Below are 24,432 nucleotides of genomic sequence, written 5' to 3'. Positions count from 1 at the left end.
TCTGGAACAATGCCTCGACTGCCATAGGTGGTGGAGCAAACTCAGCTCGAACAATGTCGTGCGGGACGGATGGTTTGCTGCGTATCATCCTCGAGACCATCAAGATCTGTGGTCTCTCCAGCTGTACCCATGTGGAGGCTGCAAGCCTTGGTGCCCAAACCGCTGCTCCATACATCAAGGCTGGTGTCACTAATGTATCAAAGAGCCACCCCTACGTGCGGGGTTCCTGAAAATGTGCCTGATGACACTGACACTCAAGGCCAGCAAGAGCTGCATATCCTCGGGTCACTCTATCTCAGACTGCCTGAGCCATGGAGAAGCGTCCAGCTGAGCTAGTAAATGTGATGCCAAGGTAAACATAAGAGCTCACCACCTCGACCCGCCCTCCTGCTAATGTGAGAGTAGTGTGGCTCCTGACTGCGGGTGAAGTGTGGAAGATCATAACATTGGTTTTCCCAAGGTTCACTGTGAGCCCCTGCTGTGCGCAGGAGTCATCAAGAGCCACAAGGTGTCTTTGAAGCCCAACCTGCGTGTCGGATACCAAGACGATGTCATCAGCATAAAGCATAACATGGACAGTAATACCTGATAGCTCAACCCCAGAGCCTCCTCCCTGTGTGATGTAATCGACCACCTCATCAATATAGAGCCCAAAGAGCGTGGGGGAGAGCGGACACCCCTGCTTCACACCAATGGTGCTAGCAACTGTGTCGGACAAGCCTCCTGGGCATTGGACTCTCCCAAAGACCTGTTCATATAGCCTGTATATGCCCCACATCATGTCTGAAGGTATGCCTAGTGTCTGTAGTCGCCGAAAGAGGCGCTCTCTGGGCACAGTATCAAATGCCTTGCGGAAATCTACAAAGCAACAATAGAGCCGTTGCCTTCGTGCCTTGGCTTGATCAATCAGGCACCTCAATGTAAAAATGTGGTCGATGGTCGAGAAGGCTCGACGGAAGCCTGCCTGGCCTGCTGCTCTCAATCCCCCAACCTCTGCATGAGTGCTTAGCTCTGCCTCCAAAACTGCCCCGTATAGTTTGGCCAATATATGGCCAATCATGATGGTCCTGTAGTTCTCGGGGTCTAGTACATCTCCCGCTTTATGGATCGGCACAATAGTGTGCATCGTCCACTCAGCTGGAAACCCCTCTGACAGAGCTCTGTTGAAGAGATGAGCAAGAAATGGTGCCAATGTATCAATAGCATAGATGAGATGCTCTCCCTGTAATCCTGTATGATTTGTCGCCCGTCCATGTTGGAGTCGGCATATAGCCCTCCTAACCATAGGTGGGGTGAAGAAGGTGGAGACTGTGGAGCATGGCTCTGTGGGCTGTGGTATAGGGGGCTGTGCAGGCACATCATAAAGTCTCTCTGCATATGTCTGCCAGGTCTGAGGATCGGCAATAGGTGTGGGAGGACGGGGCTCTCTGAGTCTCCTCCAAGCAGCAGCAGCAGCAGCATCTCTGCTCATGAGCATGTGCTATGTGTCCCATTACTGAGCCTCCTCATAAGCTCGCCGCTTACGGCGGGTGAGAGAATGCATCCTCCTGCCTGCCTGCCTGCCTTTGGGTGATCTCCCCGCGAGCCCTCTGCACTCGGAGACTACGGTAAAGGTTTCTGCACTCATCATCATACCATCGGTTCTGGGGCATGCTCCCAAATGTAGGTGGCCGTCCTGTCTGTATGTGGTATGGGAAACTCCTCGCAGCTGCGGAGTGCAGTACATGTGAGAGCTGGGAGGTGAGCATGGCCATGGGTGCCGATGGATCTAAGGCAAATAGCTGATCATGAACATGATAGTCGTACACCTCGGCTAGGTCCTGAGTGAAGTGAAAAATAGTGCGTGGTGGCTGTATGATGGGTGGGTGGGTCTCCAATAAGATCCTGAAAGTGAGGGATAGGTATGTATGATCCGCCCCAATGGGGCATGGTGGTACGGTGAAGTGAGACACCATATCTGCTGCCTCCCGGGATCCCATCACATAATCCACTGTACTACTACCGCTTCCCACTGGAAAGCAAGTCAACCCACCTGAATCTGGCCACTGAGTCATCCCGTTATAAATAACGAGATGGTGTCGGGCCCCAAGCTCCAGCAAATGTTGCCCATATCCAGTGCTGTCAGCTCCTCCATCAGTGGAGATCCGAGTGGTCCCTGTATCCTCTGTAGCTAGCGGCTCTAGTCTCAGGGGATCCTCAAAGTCATAGATCTCGCACTGTCTGCTCTGAGTCCGTGCATTGAAGTCCCCCATCAAGAAGACTTCTCCCAGTGTCGAATAGTGTAAGATCTCCCCAGATAAGACAGAGTATGGAGACTCACTAGCCTCTCCTCCACCCGGCTCCTCGGTGGTGGCAAACCGCGATCCCTTCGGAGGAAAGTAGCAAAGGGCGATATAAATCCATCTGGTCTCCGAGAGGCGTAAGCTAATCCACATGTATCTCGCCTCCGAGTCTCGTGCTACGACTCGAACATGCTCATGTAACCCATGCCTGAAAAGCATTGCAATACCTCCTGAACCTCGGGAGGTGGCCTGTCTCATCCCCTGTCGGTGAGCTGACTCCCACTGATAACCCTCAACCCGTGGTAAGCCTCTCTCCGGGCTCTCATGTGTCTCTGTCATCAAGATGATATCCCGGCCCTCCATCACCTCCTCAAGTCTCCCTAGATGTGTCCATAGGACTCCATTACAGTTCCAGATTGCTATGTGTATCTCTTTGTCTTCATGTTGTTTCCTCCGTGTCTCATAGGCCAGATGGCAGTATTCGACCTTCTTCCCATCAATGTAGATGTGACCATCCCTATAATGTGTCTTCTTCCCTTCTTTGCGTGCCGCCTTGATCTTCGGCATGCATAATCTTTTGTGCTCCAGTTGCATCCATGTGAGGTCATCATCGAAGTAGATGGGGTCCCCTGGCAAGCTCCTCAAGATAGCCCGTCTTCTCATAAAGCTCATCCTACTCTCCTCGTCCGGGAACTGTAGCACTAAGGCCTTGCCTTTGGTGGAGTCCTTTGGGGTTGTCCTCCATACTCTAGTGAATGGGAGCGGCTCATCCTCCTTTAGTCCTACCTTGGTACATAGGTTCCGCCTGTCAATCTCGAGCGTGGAGGTAGTGCTCTCTGGTATCCCTGTTACTTGGATGTTGAGGCGCCGGATCCATCGCATCTTCTCTTCATCAAGAGTAGACTGCATCATGTGTACATCTTCTTGTACCTCCTTCTTGATGTTCTTCTTCATCACTTGTACATCTTCTTGCACCTCCTTTTTAATGTTCTTCTTCATCACTTCTACCCATCCTTCGCGGGCCGCCTCCATTTTTCCCTCAATTGTGTGGGTGAGGGTTTTGGTGATCTCTTCTTTGATTGCCTCCTTGTCCACCTCAAGAGTCTCTCCTTCCTCCCGTGGACGATCGCGTAAGGATGCCACTTCGCCCTTCAAAAGGTTGATTTCCTCCTGCATGGCGAGCTTTTCCTTCTCCCACTCCTCTTGCATGGTAAGCTTCTCTTCCTTCCATATTTCGGCTTCGGCCTCCAGCTTCCCCATGCGCGTCAATAAGTCCTTCTTGATGGCGGTGATAGTGCTGTCCAGTGTCTTCTTCTGGTCCTTAATAAGATCCCTAAGTATATGATCAAGCTGGCTGATTTTGTCATCTACAAACCCTTCCATTGTAGAGGGAGGGAATGTTTGAAAGGAGCAGGTAAATATGTTGGAGAGAGAGAGAAGAAATGGATGAAATTCAAGTCCCCATTATGTTGCTGCCTTGGGGGCCTGAGCAAGGGTGTGTGGGAAAAGCAAGCACACAGATTCAGGCGAGCAGTGACAGAGGGGGCGAATGCAGGCGAACAGTGACAGAGGGGCCTGGCGAAAGAGACGAGCTGCACACAGGGGGACGGGCGAATGCAGGCGAACAGTGACAGAGAGGCTCAGGCAGGCAGCGGGAGGGGTGGGCACAGAGCGAAACGGGAGGGGTGCAAGCGGGCAGCGAAGCGGGAGGGGGGGGCGAAGGCAAGCAGCGGGAAGCGAAGCGGGAGGGGGGGCGTAGGCAAGCAGCGGGCAGCAAAGCGGGAGGGGGGGGGGGCGCAGAGCGAAACGGGAGGGGTGCAAGCGGGCAGCGAAGCGGGAGGGGGGGGCGCAGAGCGAAACGGGAGGGGTGCAAGCGGGCAGCGAAGCGGGAGGGGGGAGCGCAGGTAGACAGGCAGCGAAGAGAGAAAGAGAGAGAGAGAGGAAGATGCTCAGTTTACCTACAGGCACGCCAAAGTTCCAACGCTGTGCAAATGTTTTCGCCTGGTCTTTTTCGATAATTTTCTGCTCTCTGTAACGCACGCTCTCTGCAATAAGTGTATACAATACAATGTACATTAATCAAAGGCCTAGTATGTACCCAAAGGCCAGGCGGGCGTCCAATCAACAACGCACGACGATTTTCAGCTCCAAAAAAAACCTCACGTACGGATCCGTACGGTACGGATCGGATCCGTACGTACGTATATGTCAACCTTGAATGGAATATGTGAGCATGGATGTGTCTCAAGGATTCCTGGTATAGCAGGTGCTTAGGGCAAGCATTGGGGACACTTGCTCGCGGAGAACACAGGTTTCTAGTTCAGTTTCTCGCGTGGAAACAGGGCCTAAAGATCCATTTACATCTTGTGCAGGGCGGAGTACCTGTGAGGATTGTGATACTCTTGTGCAGGGCGGAGTACCCGTGAGGATTGTGATACTCTTGTGCAAGGCGGATGTACCTGTGAAGAGGCTTGTGCAGGGCAGATGTACCTATGTGTAGGGCGGATGTATCTACAGATTCTCTTGTTTGAAATGTATTCATTCATAATGTATTTGGAAGAATCAGGTGCAGGCTGGTGGTGAATCCCCAGGCACCCGTAATCTTGTACTTTGCAGACTCTTTTGGTAATATAACCTAAAGGGGGGGGTCAGCCTATCATCGGCCCCTTTATGTGGTGTACTGTCATTTTCAGCTTTGTGGTTGTAATGCTCAAGTGTTAAGTCTCAGAATCTTGTTCACATTTATACGATTCCAATACACGCGTCCGCCTCCCGTTACATTGGTATCAGAGCTCAGTTTTTTTCCCCTCATTGGAAAACGGTCTCAGGCTTGGAATCATAACTGGTGACCTGATTTGAGTATCATGGACAGCCATTAGATCAAGACAAGCTTAACTTTTTGAATGAGTTCAAAGATTGTTTTGCGAATGCTTTGCCAGCAAGGTTGCCACCCGAGAGGCCGGAAGATCATTGCATAGATCTAATTCCCGGTAGCTCTCCACCTAATAGGCCACCATACAGGGTGAGTGCTAGTCAACAAGAAGAGATTATGGCACAGGTGAATGAACTTTTGGAAAAGGGTTTGATTCGGCCTAGTTCCTCGCCATATTGCTCGCCGGTACTTCTTGTTCAAAAGAAGGATGGTACTTACAGGATGTGTGTTGATTACCGTGCCTTCAATAAGATAACCATCAAGAATCGGTTTCCGATTCCGCGCATTGATGACATCTTGGACAAGCTTGAAGATTCGGCATGTTTCAGCCGAATAGACCGCAAGAGTGGGTATCATCAAGTGAGAGTGGCACCTCAAGATGTACACAAGACTGCATTTAGAACAGCCTTTGGTCTTTATGAGTTTTTGGTGGTGCCTTTTGGCCTTACAAATGCACCCGCTACCTTCAACAGGATGAGGGGACAGGGTGTTCAGAAAGCATAGAAAGTTCACGGGTATATTCTTTGATGACATTATTGTATTCTCAAAGAATGAAGCCCAACATCGTGAGCACCTGGCTATTGTGTTTAAAGAGCTTAAGGAAAATCAGCTCTACATAAATGCAAAAAAGAGTGAATTCTTCCTCCCAGAGATTCACTATCTTGGTCACATTGTATCAAAGGATGGTGTGCGCATGGATCCCGCAAAGATACAAGCCATGCAAGAATGGCCAGAGCTGAAATCAGTCCATGAAGTGAGGAGCTTCCTTGGTTTATGTGCTTACTACAGGAGTTTCGTCAAGCATTTTGCTTTCATTGCCGCTCCGTTACACGAGTTAACGAAGAAGAAAGCAATCTTTAAATGGACACAAGAAGAGAGAGATGCCTTTCAAAAGTTGAAGAGTGCAATCATCTCGGGACCGGTACTCATTATTCCGGATTTGCACAAACCTTTTGTGGTGGAATGTGATGCATGTGGGGACTGCATAGGGGCTGTTTTGAACCAAGAAGGACATGCCATTGCCTATGAGAGCAGACGCTTGTAACATGCAGAGCTTCACTTACAGGTTTATGAGAAGGAGTTGTTGGCTGTAATTCATGCCCTTACTATTTGGAAACACTATCTTGTGGCTGATTTTATGGTCAAAACTGATCATCAAAGTTTGAGATACTTTTTGACTCAAAGTAAGCTCTCAGAGAAGCATATGAGATGGGCAAATTTCCTCTCAATGTTTCATTTTCAGATTTTACACACTCCAGGGACAAAGAATGTGGTGGCAGATGCCTTATCTAGACGACCACAGGTTCATGCTATTACAGTTGCATACCATGAGGACTTATCGGATATGTGTAATACTTATCATCTGGATGAGGATTTTGCACATGTATGGACTGATTTGCAAGACGGTATTCTTGTCCCATCTTATGTAATAAGAGATGGATATCTCATGATGCAAAATCGTATGTGTGTAGTAAAGAACCTTCGCCATAAGGTTATGGATAAGTGCCATGCTCCTCCATATGCAGGTCATAGAGGCATTTTGGCCACAGCACAAGCTTTGGAGAGGTATTTCTTTTGGCCAGATATTCGCAAGGATATTGAAGCGTATGTACGTGAATGTATGGTATGTCAAAAGGTCAAGTTTGACCGACATAAAGCACCTGGATTGCTTCAGCCTTTGCCTATACCAAATGAACCATGGGAAAGCATTGCTATGGATTTCATTATGGATTTGCCAAGGACGCCACAGGAAAATGATGCTATTTGGACCATCATTGACAGGTTCAACAAGCAGGCACATTTCATTCCCGTGCGCAAGACAATAAAGCCAGATTATATGGCTAGGATGTTTTTGGCACAGATATTCAAACACCATGGCATGCCTAAATCTATTGTGGGGGATAGAGATCCTAGAACCACAAGGTTATTTTGGCCCGCATTGTTTGACAATACGGGTACAAAGCTGAACTTCTCATCAGCTTACCATCCACAGACAGATGGGCAAAGTGAAATAGCAAATTCAGCCGTCCTCGACTTGCTGAAATCTTATGTATCCGACCGCAACCCCAATATACATCACAGATCTCAGAGAGGGACATATGAGGGATGGAGGCAAATGGAGAGACCACTGATTATGATGATTGCCCGCATGATTCGGAGCAAATCAGCAGTACCACATGAGATTGTTCGGGCTAAGTTGGGTGCCCCACCAAAAGTAACTGAGGCCCTATTCCAGGCAGTTACCTTTTTACAGCGGCTATGGGAGCTCCCTCAGCAGAGGTACTCCCGATTGGCATTGACCTCATCCATACAGTTGGCAGAGGAGGATGGAGATACTCATTGCTGGTACGCTCAGATGAGATCATGGTTTGACCTATATGGTTTGCGGATAGAGGCACTACCACCCTTTCAGTACAATCTGGATTGTCCATTTTTGGCTCTCACCCGCTCAGAGCAAAACCGCGTGATCAGGATGGGTATCATCAGAGTGGACATAGAGAGGACATGGACTAGCCCCCTTGAGCCCTTACGCACGAAAATGGCTCATTACAAGAGCCATTTTCTACACCTCTCTCCATATGATTTTATCACCTGCCCGGCGTACATGGATGTACACCTATCACATGGGATACGTTGTGCCATTGGACAGATCTAGACCTCATCACACCAGCTGCAGATTGAGACAGGGCGATATGTGCATCAAATCTTGGATGACCGCATTTGTCAGCTATGCTACTAGGAGGTAGAGACAGAGGAACACTACATTTGCCGATGTACAGTCTATTATGAGATCCGAGGGAGATATCACTACCTCTTCCGAGAGGGTTGTTACGCAGGGTCATGGAGTTTGAGGATCAGAGATGCCTGGGATTGTTTCTACATGAGCTCAGGAGACACAGAGAGACCCTCTTGGCAGACAGGAGGCCGAGCCATGATGTACCTGTAACTCGCGGCGGTGCCCGGGGGACTAGGGCCTTTGACACAGTTGTTGATACCATCAATGTATATCAAAACACTTAAACATGGCCACAACCTTAACATATATCCATCATCACTTTGCATAAAACATAAAAGCTGGACAAAACATCCACAAATGCTGAAAATGGAGCTTGCACGTGTGACACCGCATAGAGGCCGGAATGGGCCGACCCCCCCCTTGGAGTATTTTATTACCCAAGGAAAATAATATCATGTACAAGCTTCGAGGGCCTTACTCTCCCCATGGGAGATGCCAGATTATCCATATACAAATGCCATAACACAGCCCAACACGAGGCAACCAAGCCGGAACATAGGCTGTAGAAATGCCGAGCCAACAACATAATCCATATACCTCCTTGTGGGTACTGATTCTTCCCCAAAAACCACGGGTCTTCATGCAATAGAGCTGGTACAGCAAGTACAACTCTCCATTCAGCTGGTACAGTGGTTGGTACAGCCGATACAGTGGCTGGTACAACCGGTACGGTGGCTGGTACAACCGGTACGGCACGTACAAATGCTGATACAACATGTACAGTGACTAGTACAGCAGGTACAGTGGCTGGTACAGCAAGTACATAAGCTGGTACAGTCGGTACAATGGGTGGTACAACAAGTACAAGGATTGGTACAGCCAATACAATGGCTGGTACATCAGGTACAAAGACTGGTACATCAAGTACAATGACTAGAAATCATAATAAATGATTGAATACCCTTGCCTTCAGTATTTCTTCGTGATGGAAGCCTCCAAAACAGTCCCCAACAGCCGGTATTCTTCATGGGCAGCCTTCAAGTGAGAGAGAAAGAGAGTAGCCATCATTAGGGCAACTTGTAACGGTGGTACAAGCTAGTGTGTAGCAAGAGAGCCTCTCTTAATGAAGAGAGAGGGCTCCAATTTATAGATTTGGGCCTCCCATGAGCTAAAATGGCAAGAGAAGGCTACAATGACAAGTGGAGAGCCACACAATGGCTGAAGTGACAAGTGTGAGGCCACTTGTCTCACTTTAATCCACTTTCTAACAAGTATCAGGCCACTTGTCTCACTTTGGTCCACTTTCTTGCCACGTGTCCCAATCTAAGAGATGGGTCCTTCCATAAACTTTATCTCTAAAAATATCCCAACTGGTAGACATTCTGTCATAGGCACTTTGCCAACTCTTGGTATCTGCTCAATTCCAGATGTAATGACGCGAACAGAATTTCCATCGGAGTCGGGCCAAAAATAGCAACTCTCCTAAATTTTAGGAGTGTGGTCCTTTGTATTCTAGGATAATCCCCCATTCCCAAAGCTTGTACTTTCCAAATATTTAGACATCCTGGAGTCCACCAGACTCCTTTCATACTGGGAAATGTCCAGGCTGGTGACAATACCTAGACAGAGGACTCTGACAGATTTCTTCGGCACCAGCAACCCAACCCACACACCTCCTGATACCTCCTCCATTGGGCCATCAGGGCACCGACCACGCTCCCAGGGAGTCACCACAAATAGAGCAGTTCTCTTATGTCGTGCTCGTCGGCCACGCCCACTAGGATCCCGACCACGGCATCCTCACCATCGCCACATCAGAGCCATTACTGCTCGGCATCGGAGGCGCCTACCTCTCTTCTATGACCTCTCCATTCTAGACAGCCCCATGGCGGAGATCCTTGATCTAAGGAGAGGGCAACACTTCAACTGATCAGCATACATGGATCTACCTGATATACATTTTTCAATATTTTCCAGGATTTTCTACTCAGTATCATCTCGGAGTCTTACAGTTCTGTTCTTATAACTGTAGGACAATCAGTTTATTGTACTTTTTAGTCTCATTTAGTTGTTCTCTTTGATGAGACACCAACTTGTACTCTCAGTTTTGGTCTCATAGGCCATTATGGCCTCTTAGAGACGTTAATATATCATTTCATTTCTCGCTTGGCACGCAGGCGGGCTGGACTGCAGGCACACAGGGCTGAAACACGTGCTCTCTCTTTGCTAAAAGCTGGCAGTGCAGGACTGCAGGGTTTCCTCTCTCTTTTAGAAGGGGGTGTGCAGTCAGCAGCAGCAGGAGGCGCACAGCAGAATTGAAGTGGGGTAGCACACATGCTTTCTTTCTCTTTTGGAAGGAGGCAAGCAGACTGCAGGCAGCGCACAAGGCTGAACAGCAGGTTTTCTCTCTCTCCATCTTGCTAGGAGTCGGGCTGCAGCACGTGGGCTCCCTCTTGGCAACAAAGTCGTCGGGCTGGGCTGCAACACGTGCACAATCTCTTCTCGCTTGGCTGTAGGAGGGCTGGCTGCAGGAATCGCACCCAGGTGCACAGCCAAGGGATTGTTCTATTTTTTCTCTCTTTCTCTCTCCCATGGAAAGGAGCGGGCTGAAGGAGGCTGACAATCGGGGCTGCTTTGAGACTGTTTATGGGCTGTTTTGGTTGGCTGCAAGTACAGGGTCACTTGGACATGTTTCTTGGCATGTAAGTGATGCAAGCTCGCATGGGTGCATGTTCATAGAGCAAATTGCTTTCTTCCTGCTTGAAAGGAACAGAGGGACCTACAGTTGTGGGCATATCTATGTTTCCGGATGTTTCATGAGGAAAAAGGTCACTGGATGTATGCCGTTGTTGGCACTGTCTTTGAATGGTGCTATGTATGGTTATGTGTGGAAACAGGACAAAAGTTTTATAGTATGATGTGCTGCGATGCGAGTTCTCTTTTGGGAAATAGTTTGGAGTCTTTGTTGTGATGCAAGAGCCCTGGATGTGTCAGGGTGTGATGTTGTTCATAGGGTGAGAGGCTATGGATGGTTGTGGCAACCCTGATCATGGGAGAAAGCTTCTGTATGCAGGACTCAATGTGTGGGAGTCTTTTAATGTGAACAATAGCTGGACTTGTTTGTGGATGCCGAGTGGACAAGAAGCCATGATATAGGACGCCACTGCATTTTGGGGCCAATCGGTGTTCGTGTACTGTTTGCAAGAGCACTCTAGCTCCCCCTGTTTGTTTTCCTTTTCTAGGTGTTGAAGTGTTTTGTGTGCAAGTTTGTTTTTGCACCGCCCTTTGGTTTGTCTGAAGATCAAAGCCGGTTTACAAGAGGAATCTTACACTGTCCTAGATAAGAGACAATAGATACTATTTATGGATGTCCGGATCCGGAGGTTTGCTTACATAGGCCTGTCTCCTTATGCATTCACGAGGACCTCAAGAGGACATAAATTGAACACGAGGAGGGAAGTATGTCACATCCCAACAACCTAGGGTTAGGGCTACGAATGTGCACTAACCCAGGCACTTATGAGTCCATGCAGTAGACAGGAGGGTTACCAAGGACTTGCAAGACCTCATGGCCATGGAGATGCAAGGTGGGTGGTTCGGCCTAGTGGTGTGGGATGCTATAACATCCATGAGGATTAAACCTCACTTGCAAACCTTGCTCAATCATTTGTCCAATATAAACCAAGTTCTTTGTTATGCTTGGCACATGAAGCACATCAACAAGATACTTCGTTTTGCCATCCTTCGTAGACAAAGGGAATTTCCTAGCATACACAATAAGATGTGTGGTATCATCACATGTTTCTACATAACCTGGTTTTTCCAAATCACTCAATTCTCTTAACCACTCACCATGGCTAGTCATGTGGTTAGAGACACCCGAATCAAATACCATACATCTCCTGAATTCGGTGCATCTACGGTCGTGGAACTAAGCATATATTGTATCACAAATAGTTTCTCACCTCTATCTTCAACCTGCTTACTTGATGATACATAGTTCGCTTGATTGTCGCAACTTCAATTGTTTATATCATTCTACTTTTTATAGCAATCCTTTGCTATCTGCCTTGGTTTGCCACAATATGTTACATGATGAGGGTCGACCGTAGTAATCACAACCTTAATCAACTTAATTATTGTAGAGATGAATTTAGATGAATGCAATGCAACTATATTAATGATGCAAATGATTACAATCTGTGAACATATCTATGATGTTGATGCTGATGTTGACTTCATGCTGATGTCGACCTCAAGATGTGATGAATGAATTTGATGAATGACTGAATTTTGTGGCTTGTTCTTATATATTTGTAGAGGATGTTGGTCAGCCATCATCAACACCTGTCGGCCAGCATTGGACTGTTAGAAGTCATCTCCTGTCTTTACTGAGACACCAGGGCCTCTGTTGTGGGTGTGCCCGCCCTTGTAGGTGCTTTTCTCATTTTTCCTCACTCCCCTGTATTTTTCCCCATATTTTTCCCATTTATCTGTGGCTTGGGGGGGCAGTCGTGAGCTAGCAGGCGCTTTTCCTCTGGCCAAACTGTACCCGACTTATGTACAGTCCTGGCCGACTCATGTATGCTGGCCCTTGTAGCTAGTCGTGGAGGATTGGACCCTGTCGGCTGCCTCTGGAGCAGGCCGACTGCTACCTGGGGTCCATATATAATGGACCCCCACACCCCTTGCTATTATTATCTTGAATCATTCCAGGATCTTGTGTATATAGAGTAGAGTTACACGTCTATCTCTCTCCTTCTCTTCTGCTGTCCATTTTCTGCACTCTACTTGCTTTTGTGGTCTCAGATTTGGTTATTATCTCCGCTCTGTATTTTGACATGGTATCAGAGCCCTAGGCTCTTGATAGATCTTGGGAGTTGTGTGAGCAAGAGGGGGACTGTAGCGTTGCTAATTGGTGGACTGTTTGGGAAGAGAAGAAGTAAGAGGAGGCGGGCTGATTTGCTGGACAGCCACTTGCAGGTGTAGGTTTTTTTTCCCACCCACGCACCCTTTTCAGTTACATCCCCGCCATGGCAGATTTGTTAGAGATGGCTGAGAAGCATGTGAAGATCCTAACACTCCCCACATTCCCGGTGGACCATCAGTTGGACGGGAACAATTACAGCATATGGAAGGTTATGATGGAATCTGTTATGAAGTCATATGACCTTGCTGATTTCATCGTTGTCGGGGTTCCACGGCCGGAAGTAGAGGAAGGGGAGTTACAGTCAACCAGAAAGGACCGCGAGGCACAGGCACAGTTGTGGGATCGTGTCAACGCCAGGGTCCGTTCATTTATCTTCCTCAACCGCACACCGCAAGTAATCAATCATGTAAAGCATATAACGCTAGCCAGAGGCATATGGCAGCACTTGGCTTCTCTTTATAATAGGGTATCGCCCATGAAGAGGATTTCCTTGGTAGTACAGATGTGGGTTATGAACCCTGCAAAGTCATCAACGATGCGGGAGCATATTAACAAGCTGCAGGCCCTTCAGCAAGGAGTCCTTCAGGCTAGGAAGGAGATATCATCAGAAGATATGGCCATCACTTTGCTGTCCCACTTGCTTTCTCAATATTCTGCTTTCTACTCTTCTTTGATTACTAGTGGCAGGCTCAACACCATTACATGGGAGGAGTTTGTGCCCATGGGTCTTGGACTAGGAGGAACGATTCACAAACCCTCCTCACAGCGGAGGTTCGGAGGCCTTAACTGGCCAACAGTCAAAAGGCCGAAATAACAACAAGAGCAAAGGGAAGGCTTCATCGGAGAAGTCTTCTGAGAAGAAGCCTGACACGGATCGAGAGAAACTGAAGGCCGAGAGTCCTACAATGATTGTGGCGAGAAAGGCCACTATTGGAGGAAGTGTCCTAAGCGGACTGGGAAGAGTGCTGATTCTTCAGCCTCAGCTGCAAAGACTCCAGCATTTGTGCACTTAGAGATGATGGACTCATATGCTTCATCGTCTTCGAGTGAGGAGGCAGTTGGCTTCACCGCAAAGGATACCTGGTAGTGGATTCTTGACAGTGGGGCTTCCAGACACATGACTCCTTCCCGAGACTTCTTTTTGGATCTCAAACGGTTGTCAGGTCGCATCTTCATTGGGCGACAACTCCACCATTCCGATACACAGTGAGGGCCGGATGGAGATTATTCCCGACGGCAAGGGGGGTAAGCATTCCTCCCGTGTTCTTTACGTCCCTGCTCTTGGTTTTCATCTTCTGTCAGTGTATGAAGTATGCAAGATTGGCTTTCGGGTGGAATTTGAGAAGCATTCAGTTGCTCTACGGGACCGTGAGAATGGCCAAGTTGTTTGGGAAGGCAGTGTGGAGAATGGTATCTACAAGCTCTCCGCACTCTCCTCATTGACAGGTTCTCAGGTCAGAGATCTGTGGCACTTACGGATTGGCCACTTAAATGTGGACGCACTGCGACGAGCTTTCCGGGACCAGATGTTGACAATAGGCAAGGACGTTGCAGGTCTTGCATACGTGGTAAGCAGCACAGGGAATCCTTTCCAAAGCAGGCTTCCAAGCGGGCTTCAAAACCATTGGAGTTGATTCACACTGACTTGTGTGGACCTCAGCAGACACCATCATTGGGAGGTTCTCCATATTTCATGCTGCTTGTTGATGACTGTTCCAGATTCACATGGGTCTACTTTCTTTCACAGAAGGACCAAGCTTTTTCACGGTTCAAGAATTGGCATGTGATGGTGGAGAAAGAGTCTGGATTGCAGGTAAAGACTCTCAGGACTGACAAAGGAGGTAAATTCTCTTCGAATGCTTTCGTCAGATTTTGTGGAGATCATGGCATCAAGCGGGAACTCGCCAATACAGGATCGCCTTCCGAGAATGGAGTTGTCGAACGCAAAAACATGACTGTGGTGGAGATGGCGAGGACGATGCTGGAGCATCAGGATCTTCCTCGTCCACTTTGGGGAGAGGCTGTGGCGACGGCTCTCCATACCCTACGACTTCAGTACCTCACATGACTCCTTTTGAGGCATACTTTGGCAGGAAACCTGATGTCTCCCACTTCCGTGTGTTTGGGAGCGATGCATATGTACATATTCCGAAGAAGCAGAGGGGGAAGCTTGACTCCAAATCCCGTAAGGTTATTTTTGTGGGGGGTATAATTCTCTTTCCAAGGGATATAGATTGTATGATCCAGAGAGGGATGAAATTATTGTCAGCTGGGATATGGTTTTTGATGAGCATGTTCCAGTATCCACTATCGAGGAGCCGCCACACCCAGAGGAGTCTGATGATGATTCCCAGTCCATTGTTCAGCTGGACAACCACAGTCAGTACAGGAGGTTGGGCCCCCAGCTGGAATAGAGCCCCTGCAAAAGCAGGAGGCTCCACGGTCCGTTCGAGTACCCCGGTGGTTGATAGACACCCTTCGGGAGTCAAATGTCACGGAGCTTCCTTAGAATGGACCACAGAGAACGGCCCTCGAAGATCGCACAAAGTCCGAGACAAAAGTCATTCAGCAGAGCTTCTTCAGGTAAACTATGCTTTGATGTCTCGTATCGTGCGGGACAAGGAGCCCACTTCCGTCAAGGAAGCCCTTTCACAGGATACTCGGAGGAAAGCCATGCAGGTGGAACTTGATGCCATCGAGAAGAACAACACATGGGAGTTGGTACCAAGGCCGTCGACACGGTCAGTCATTGGTGTCAAATGGGTCTTTAAGACCAAATATGCATGTAGGGTTGCACAGGGCTTGCATCAGCATAGTAGTCATCCTAGCAGTCAGTCTAAGCGTCTTGAATCTGCAAGGCATACATGATTTACCCATGAGTTTTCTGGGAAAGAATGACATCCATCATCAAAGGAGTAATTGGAGTTTTGGGCTTCAACTGGCAACAAGGGGTTCTCTTCCACATAAGAAGACGGAAGTTTGCTCCAACATCGCCTCAAGAGGTTCAAAGGTTCAGGAACGATGAAGATGGTGTGTGAAAGAATTTCACAAACAGGTCAGTGGTGACTCAAGTATTTCCAAGCATATTTAGCAGCATTTGCCATTCAGTTCCCGCAGTGAAGAAGTCTTTGGCTCAAAGGATTCAACTCCTACAGTCGACAGGGGGCACTGGTTTCAGTGGAGGAGGATCAACAAAGGAGTTGAAAGGTTGTCAGGTGTACCACCCAGCAACAGTTTAGCAGAGGGGAATGTCACATGCACACCCATTAGGTGTACCAGTGACATGGCATCATCAAGGCATTCATAAGCATTAAGCAGGCATTCATGAGCATCAAGTATTATCCAGGCATTTTACAACATGTTCCCAAGCATGGCATTCTAGCATTTAGCATAGCATTCAAGCATTGAGCAAGTAGAATGGGCAGCCGACTGGTATGGACAGCAGTTCAGCACCCAACCAAGTCATTTGGCAGCTAACACCAACATATAGATCATTTATGAAGTCGTGAGGACTTAGGCAAGCTGGCCGACTAGCAGCATCCCCTCGTATATAAAGAAGCGCATCATCAATTCATTGGATTCATCTCATAGATCTTCATCTTCTCAACGTTTCCTTCCTAGGGAGTAAAGGGAAGACAACAGATCAGCATCTTCATTCAGCAATTCATCTTCCTACCTCCTACATAGAGGAAAGCTGGCATCTAAGGGTGGACCTCAGCATTGGAGAAGGGAACAGTCCTTCATCATCAGCATTCAGCTTCTCTCTCTCTTCCCGAGATAGATACTCATCTAGGGACAGCATAGATCTATTTATAGATCTTCATTGTAACTTAACCATTTAATACAGCTGCATTGCATTGCATTGACACCGTTGTCTATCTCTTAAGTATCATTAAGTGAAGTTTAGTATTAGCCTAAGGTTATTTACTATGATCAATCCCTCGCATGTCACAATGGGAGTGGCTTACTAGAATGACCATGCGTTCTAGCTAGTCCGGGGTAGGGAAACACAATATTCTCAAGACGCTAGTCCAGGGTAGGGAAACACAATATTCTCATGTTTTGACCATACTATATGCTCTGGATTGCTGTCAAATCCCCACAAGATCTCCTCGTAGAACACTCCTGGTACAAGGCTCGAAACCTGCAAACAAACCAAACAAACGTGAAGGAGGTGCAGGCGTGACTCCCCTCCCAACCTTCACAGCCGCGGGCAAGCCCACAAGTCTTGGCTGTCCCCACCAAACCACGGGCTGAGCTAACTAGATGGACGGACCGACTAATCTCCACCTCGTGACGTCCCATACCGCCACGAAGCTACCCTTGCGGGCCTCGAGACTGCTGCCTGTCTCGGCTGCATAAAGCAGGTGCACGTCTGCATTAGATCCAGGTTCCTGACCATAGAGCTCTCACAAAGACACGCGAGACTCTATGAACTAATGACTAACCTTGGCCACCCTTTTATAGGCTCTTGGCCGGTCATCGGGAGTCCACACTTGGACGCCCGCCCGTCCATACTTGGGTGCGCGCCCGTTAGTCTATCCCTAACTCAGCTCGCCAATTAGCCTGCCTAGCTCCAAGCTTCCCAAAAACCTCGAAGCTAGTCTTGTGTGCGTGTAGCACACGGTAGATACACACTGTACACATGACATACTCCCCTTCCTCTAAGAGCTCACTCCTGAGCTCACTAAAAAGCCATGGTAATCTCTCTGAAGAGTAGTCAATGTCGCGTCCTCCTCAACACGATCCTTCCACTTGATCTTGTATTCCGTGATAAGCGGATTACGCAATCTTCTTTCACGAAATCCAAGAATCTTTTCAGGTTCGTGTGGAACAAATGTCATGTCGTCGACATCTATGATTTCTTGAGGAGTAACTAACTGGTCTGTTTCACCTAGTACTTCCTTAAGTCTACTGACATGAAATACAAAATGAACTTTCACATAAGAAGGCAAATCCAATTCATATGCAACTGAACCAATCCATCGTGTAATACGAAATGGTCCACAGTATCTAGGGGATAATTTCAGAGATCGACATGTCCGTAAAGTCTCGGAATCTTTCGGAACTCGCAAATACACCATCGTTCCTTCGGAGAACTCTCTGGGTGAACGATGTCTATTAGAAAAAAATCTGTCTCGGCCTTGAGCACTTCTAATAGATTCCTTCGCAACTTATAACATTTCTTGCATATCTTGCAAAAAATTACGTGTTGCATCATGCTGAAGTACTGAGAATCCCACTATAACAGGTGATCTAGGTTCAAAACCATACATAAGCATGAAAGGACTAAAACTTGTACTCGTATGCTTATTACTGTTATATGCAAATTCTAACATAGAAAGATAATCCTCCTATGAACTCTGCCTTTTGGATACATATGCTCGAAATATACTCCCAAATCCGATTCACTCTTTCAGTCTGGCCATCAGATTGAGGATGATATAAGGATTTCAAATTCAAAGTTGTTTTCAACTTCTCAAAAATAAGTTTCCAAAAATCACTCGTAAACTTAGAGTCCCTATCACAGACTATGTCGTGCGGTAACCCGTACAGTCTAAACAATTGCTGGATAAGCTGCCTTGCTGATTGCGTAGCTGTAATGGTCTTCCGGGCTGGTAAAAATCTAGCCAGTTTTGTCAAGCGATCTACCACAACCCAAATAGAATCGTGGCCTTGATGTGTTCTTGGAAATCCGATAATAAAATCCATGGAAATACTTTCCCATTTATTACCTGGGATTTACTAAGGATGCAACAACCCAGACTGTCTAAAGCGTTCAGCTTTATTTGCTTGACAAACTTGACACTTGAGAAGATAATCTTCTACATACTCTTTCATCTTTGGCCAATAAAAAGCGTGTTTCGCTAACGATAATGTCCTGTGTATCCCACGGTGTCCAGCAGAAGGAGCGTCGTGACACTCCTTAAGAATCTTGGACCTAATATCCGGGATCTGTGGTAGACAAATTTTGTCACTACGGAATAGTAAACCATTCCGAATCATCCACTGGCCTCCTACAGCCTGAATGGTAGGCTACTCAGTCATCGAGTCTTGGTCAATCAATGAGCTCCCGTCCTGGATCTTCTGCCAAAATGGACCAAAATAACTATCAATCCTACAAAGCCCTCTCAATGACTGAAATAAGTCAATAGAAATCTCGGTGAACGACAAAGTATTCACCTCCCTAAATCAACTAAGCGCATCTGCAACACTATTCATGGACCCTTTTCTATAACGAATCTCGAAATCAAAATTTTGCATTAATTCAGCCCATCGAGCTTTCCTTCCTCTCAAATCATCCGTAACACACACATACTTGATTGACTGATGATCAGTCAATACCACAAACTTGGAGCCATATAAATAATGTCTCCAAACCTTGAGAGCGTGAATCACAGCATAAAGCTCCTTCTCAAGAGTTGGCCAACGAGATTGAGTGTCGTCTAGCTTTTTACTTTCAAAAGCAACACGTCTACCATCTTGAAATAGAGCAACCCCGATAGCATAGTCACTGGCATCAGTTTCAAGAACATAAGGCCGACTAGGATCGGGTAATGCTAAGATAGGTGCTTTCTTGACTTTATCTTTCAAAAGTCTGAAGGCCATATCTAGATCGTTATTCCAAGTGATAGGCTGATTTGAGTTACGTCCACGACCTTTCAACAAGTCGGTCATACGTAGTGTGAGCTGAGAGTACTCCCGCACAGATTTCCGAAGAAAAACAACAAAACCAAGAAAAGAACGAAGTCGTTTCACTGTTCGCGGTATAGGCCAAGCCAGAACCTTCTGAACTCGGTCATAGTCAATGCTCAATCCATCTCTAGTGATCTTGTGTCCCAAGTAAATGATGTCTGTGAAAAACTCACATTTACTTAATTTAGCATATAGTCAATTCTGTCTTAAAATAGTTAAGACAATCGTGAAGTGTCTGACGTGATCTTCAAGAGTACGACTATATATCAAAATATCATCCAGAAACACAACCACAAATTTTTCCAAATGTTCACGAAAAAGATCGTTCGTCATTTACTGGAAAGTGGCTGGAGCATTGGTTAACCCAAAAGGTAATACGAGAAACTCGTACAGGCCATACCTAGTCCGAAAGGCGGTTCTTTCAACATGCCTTTCATGAATACGTATCTGGTGATAGCCAGTACGTAAATCTATCTTCGTGAAATATTTCGCTCCTGCTGACCGGTCAATCAAGTCATCTGATCTAGGGAGAGGATAACGGTTCTTAATTGTCAGCTTGTTCAATCTCTTGTAATCTATACACATTCTCCAGGTGTTGTCCTTCTTTCTCCTCAGCAACACAGGTGCATCCCAAGGTGATTTACTTGGACGGATCTGGCCCATCCTCAAATAATCTTCGAGTTGTTTGGCCAACTCATCTTCCTCAGCTTGGCTCAACCTGTAAGGTGGAATACTAATACGGTAAGCACCAGGGATCAGGTCAATACGATGATCTGCTGCCCTTTCAGGTGGTAAGCCCGATGGCAGTTCTTTAGGAAATACATCTTGAAACGAATCAAGTATCTTCTGTAATTCTTTGCTTTCAAATACACTTAATTCATTGACATCCATAGAAGGTATGAGAAATGAAGAAAGTGGAAGCAAGAAACAATGGAAAGCAGTATACAAAGAAGAATCCATTATATTTCCAAAATCAACTGTATTTACAAGAGGTCCCTGAGAGAGATTTATACAATCACCTAAGATACTATACTGGGTGTTCCTATGTTTAAAAGAAAAAATATGACTACACCAATCTATCTGGACTTGAAGAGTCTTAAACCACTCAATCCCTAATAACAAGTCTACATGTTCTAGGTGCATAATATAGCATTCCAGAGTATCTTTGTAGTCCTGAATCCGGATCGGTAGCGTCTCCACCTTTCGATCCCATACTTGCCGACCCGCAGGTAGGCGTACCTCATAGGTATGATCGCTGGGCGTTGTATCAAGACCCAATTTCTACACAAGTTTGTAATTAACAAAGTTGTGAGCTGCCAGGGTCTAGAAGAATGTGGATTCTATGGCCATTCACTTCTCCATAAACTCGGAGAAGATCGTGCAAGCCAAAAACTTTAGAGTTGAACAGACAATTAGAACATGTACTAGAACGAGAAAGTACAGTAACTGACGTACCTGTCAAAGACAACTAGTTAGCTACCTTTGGCTTGGGTCCTGCTTTTGCATCCTTTTGCTTCGGGCACTCATTACGCATATGTCCTTTTTCTTCGCATATGAAACGTCTCTCCTTCTTGAGCTTCAAAGCCTTAAGGAGACGTTTCTTCTTCGCTGGTGTCGAAGTTGAATTCTTTGAAGGTTGGTCCGAAGACTTCCCTTCAGTCGTGCTAGCCATTGGTGCGGAGAACTTCCTTTTGTGCTTGTTCCCCTGCTCGCTAAGGGATTTAGACTTAGATTTGACCATTGTATCATCATAGATACGAGCGGAATGAATGGCCTCGTCCAAAGTTTTGCATTTATTGTATTTAACCTGTAAACGGTATAAGTCGGGTAAACCAGTACGAAGAAACCCAAAAGAGTTCTGGGATCCATCTTCATAGCTTTCATCTGCAAGTCTCTAAATTTCTGGAGATAGACCTCATAAGTGAGGTTCTGCGACATCATGGTCAAAGTAGTAATCTGGGCAACAACATCATAGTCACCCTCTTTCTTGAGGAATTCTTTCTTGAAGACGTCTTCGAACTGTGCCCAAGTCGTTGGTTTAGGGTTGAGTTCCTTCCACCAAAGCAAAGCTTTGCCTGAGAGAAAACCTGCTGCTAATTGGATCTTTTTTCCATCGTCGTATGGATAGAACTGAAAATGGACTTGCCACTTATGTAACCATGTATCCACTATCTCCTTGGTACGCTCCTTTTGCTCGCCCCCAAACTGTTTTGGAGTAATATTGGGGCCTAAAGCAGATACCAAGGTATCCATACCCGAAAGAGTAGATAGAATAGTGGTCAACAAAGAGATGGAGTTCTAGGCGTGGGTTTTTTAATAAAAAACGAAAGCAAAAAACTCCACGCGTTTGCGCTTCGCTTTTGCTTCTTCTTCTTTTTTTCGCCACCCGCCTGTAATTAGTGCAGCCCATCTGACACCCGTCGACCTACGTGGACCACCTGCGCACGTCGCCTACATGTGTGTAACTAGCTGCAACCGCCTGCTTGCCTGCGCCTACGCCTACGCCTGCCTATGCATACCAGCCCGACTGCCTGCATACGGGTCCGCCTGCTTACTAGCGCTTGTCCCCTCGACTACCTCCAATACCACCTGCGTGTACCAGCACGCCTGCAAACGTGCACCGCTTGTCAACGTGTGTGTATTACCCACCTGACTGGTGCAGCGTTCATGCTGTTGGCCTCTTCATACAAGTGGGCTGCGCAGCAACCATACTAGCGCTACTTCTCTCTCTCTCTCTCTCTCTCTCTCTCTCTCTCTCTCTCTCTCTCTCTCTAACAGCCGACACGCTTTTTCTCTTTCTCAAACTGTTTACACAGTTGAAAACACACACATCCAGCCTTCTTCTTTGCTAAGCAAAGAACCCATAACAAGACCAAAATCCCCATCACCATGGGCTCCTACGATGAAAAAGCAACATGCTGAAATTGAAAAAACAGCAATACGAACACAAAAACAGCAAGCTTCTCGAACTCATACCTTTTCTTCGACCTCTTCTTCTCTACCTACCGACTTGCTCGTTCACGAGGCTTGCTTTGATACCACTGTCAAATCCCCATAGGATCTCCTCGTAGAACACTCCTAGTACAAGACTTGAAACCTGCAAACAAACCAAACAAACCAAACAAACGTGAAGGGGGTGTAGGCCTGACTCACCTCCCAACCTTGATAGCCGTGGGCAAGCCCACAAGTCTTGGTTGTCCCCACTGAGCCACGAGCTGAGCTAACTAGATGGACGTACCGACCAATCTCCACCTCGTGACGTCCCATACCGCCACGAAGCTACCCTTGCGAGCCTCGAGACTACTGCCGGTCTCGGCTGCATAAAGCAGGTGCACGTCTGCACTAGATCTAGGCTCTTGACCATAGAGCTCTCACAAAGACACGCGAGACTCTATATGACTAATGACTAACCTTGGCCACTCTTTTATAAAATAGGCTCTTAGCCGGTCATCGGGCGTCCACACTTGGGCGCCCGCCCGTCCACCCGAAGGGTGTGCACATGACACAGTAGCATTGTATGCTATTTTGACTATGGTTCTTTGCCATCCACCTCGGCGTCTCTCTTGCTTCCCCTTCCTCTAGAGTCGCCTCTTCACATGTTTGTGAATTGAAATCATATTGTTGTTGTCCATGATTCATGTTTCCATATCAGCTTGCATTTCGGTCTCTAAGATCCATCTCTACCTCTAGCTCTACCTATGTCTATGTAGAAGGCATGCTCTGTGTATATTACTGGAGGATGATTTATTCTAAACATTCCTCTCCTCGCTGATCAGAAGGACTCTTAAGTCCTAAAAGTTTGGGAAATTTTCCAAGTTTGGATAGATATCCAAAACTCATCATCAGTCTTTTCCAAGCCCATTCAAAATGACCGACACCAAGTCGTCGTCATCAACTAGTGCTCCAATAGAGGCAAGGATATCTCCAAGCCCTTTAATCTTCAGTGAGAGTAATCATTGATACATAGCTTGTTCCTTTGCACACTATGCAGCTATTTCTTTAACTACATCTTTCTAGCCTTGGCACTTATATTATACAGCTTTAACCAAGATATTCCATGCACCTTTTGGTATTATTGCATCAGAATCAGATGCATTAAAAAGAACCAATGCATAACCTTGATGACTCTCTCATGCCATGCCTTAAAGACCTCTATCTGTTGTGAAATGGAATTTTCTTTCGAAAGCTCGAGCTCTTCCCGCAACGATCTTGCAATCTCCAATAATCCATGTAATAGATACACACAATTACTCATGGTTGTTATGCCGCCACTTTATGTGAACCAATCGCATCAACATACATGTGAAGTTCCCAAATACTCTGTAGGCACCTCAAATCAACTAGTGTGCACAAAAGTCTATGTGAAACGTGCACAGGAACACGCAGTGCCAGCGAAAACTTTGCAGGGCCAAAACAGAGTCCGAAATGACTCCAAAGGGCCAAAATAATGATAGTCAAACCATTTGATCCTAAAACACAGTATACACTGTGCTTTTGCTTCACCGAAGAGAGATCCCCAAGATATGACAATGTCCCTTTCTACTCTATCTACTGCCATTGTCCTTGACTAGCAGCTTACCTACAAAGATTTGCTTCTAAATCGAAGGGAAAGAGATAGAAGAATGCGGGGGAGAGGGTGAGCTTGAGCTCCTTGCAAGCAAACTTCTTCACACACACACACTAGTAGAGAAGCACACAAGAGACGGAGGGCTGAGTTTTCTTCTATCTTCTTACTTCTCTACAACCATAACATAAAGATAAAAGTACATACTCTAAGGAAATGTACAAGGTCCATAGTGTGAACCCGACCAACTATACTCTAAGGGAAAGTACAAGGTCTTAGTGTGAACCCAAC

General features: G+C 46.7%; 1 protein-coding gene across 2 annotated transcripts in view; it reads right to left on the bottom strand.

The window, feature by feature from the left end:
* LOC147603988 (sodium/hydrogen exchanger 1-like) overlaps nucleotides 1–24,432 on the bottom strand; it is a 77,074-nt gene that overhangs the window by 19,172 nt on the left and 33,470 nt on the right. The window lies entirely within an intron of this gene.

This window comes from Cibotium barometz, chromosome 62, assembly GCF_041138505.1.
Source record: "Cibotium barometz isolate CiBa-2024 chromosome 62, ASM4113850v1, whole genome shotgun sequence".
NCBI lineage: Eukaryota > Viridiplantae > Streptophyta > Polypodiopsida > Cyatheales > Cibotiaceae > Cibotium > Cibotium barometz.
This window is presented reverse-complemented; position numbering and strand designations above follow the sequence as displayed.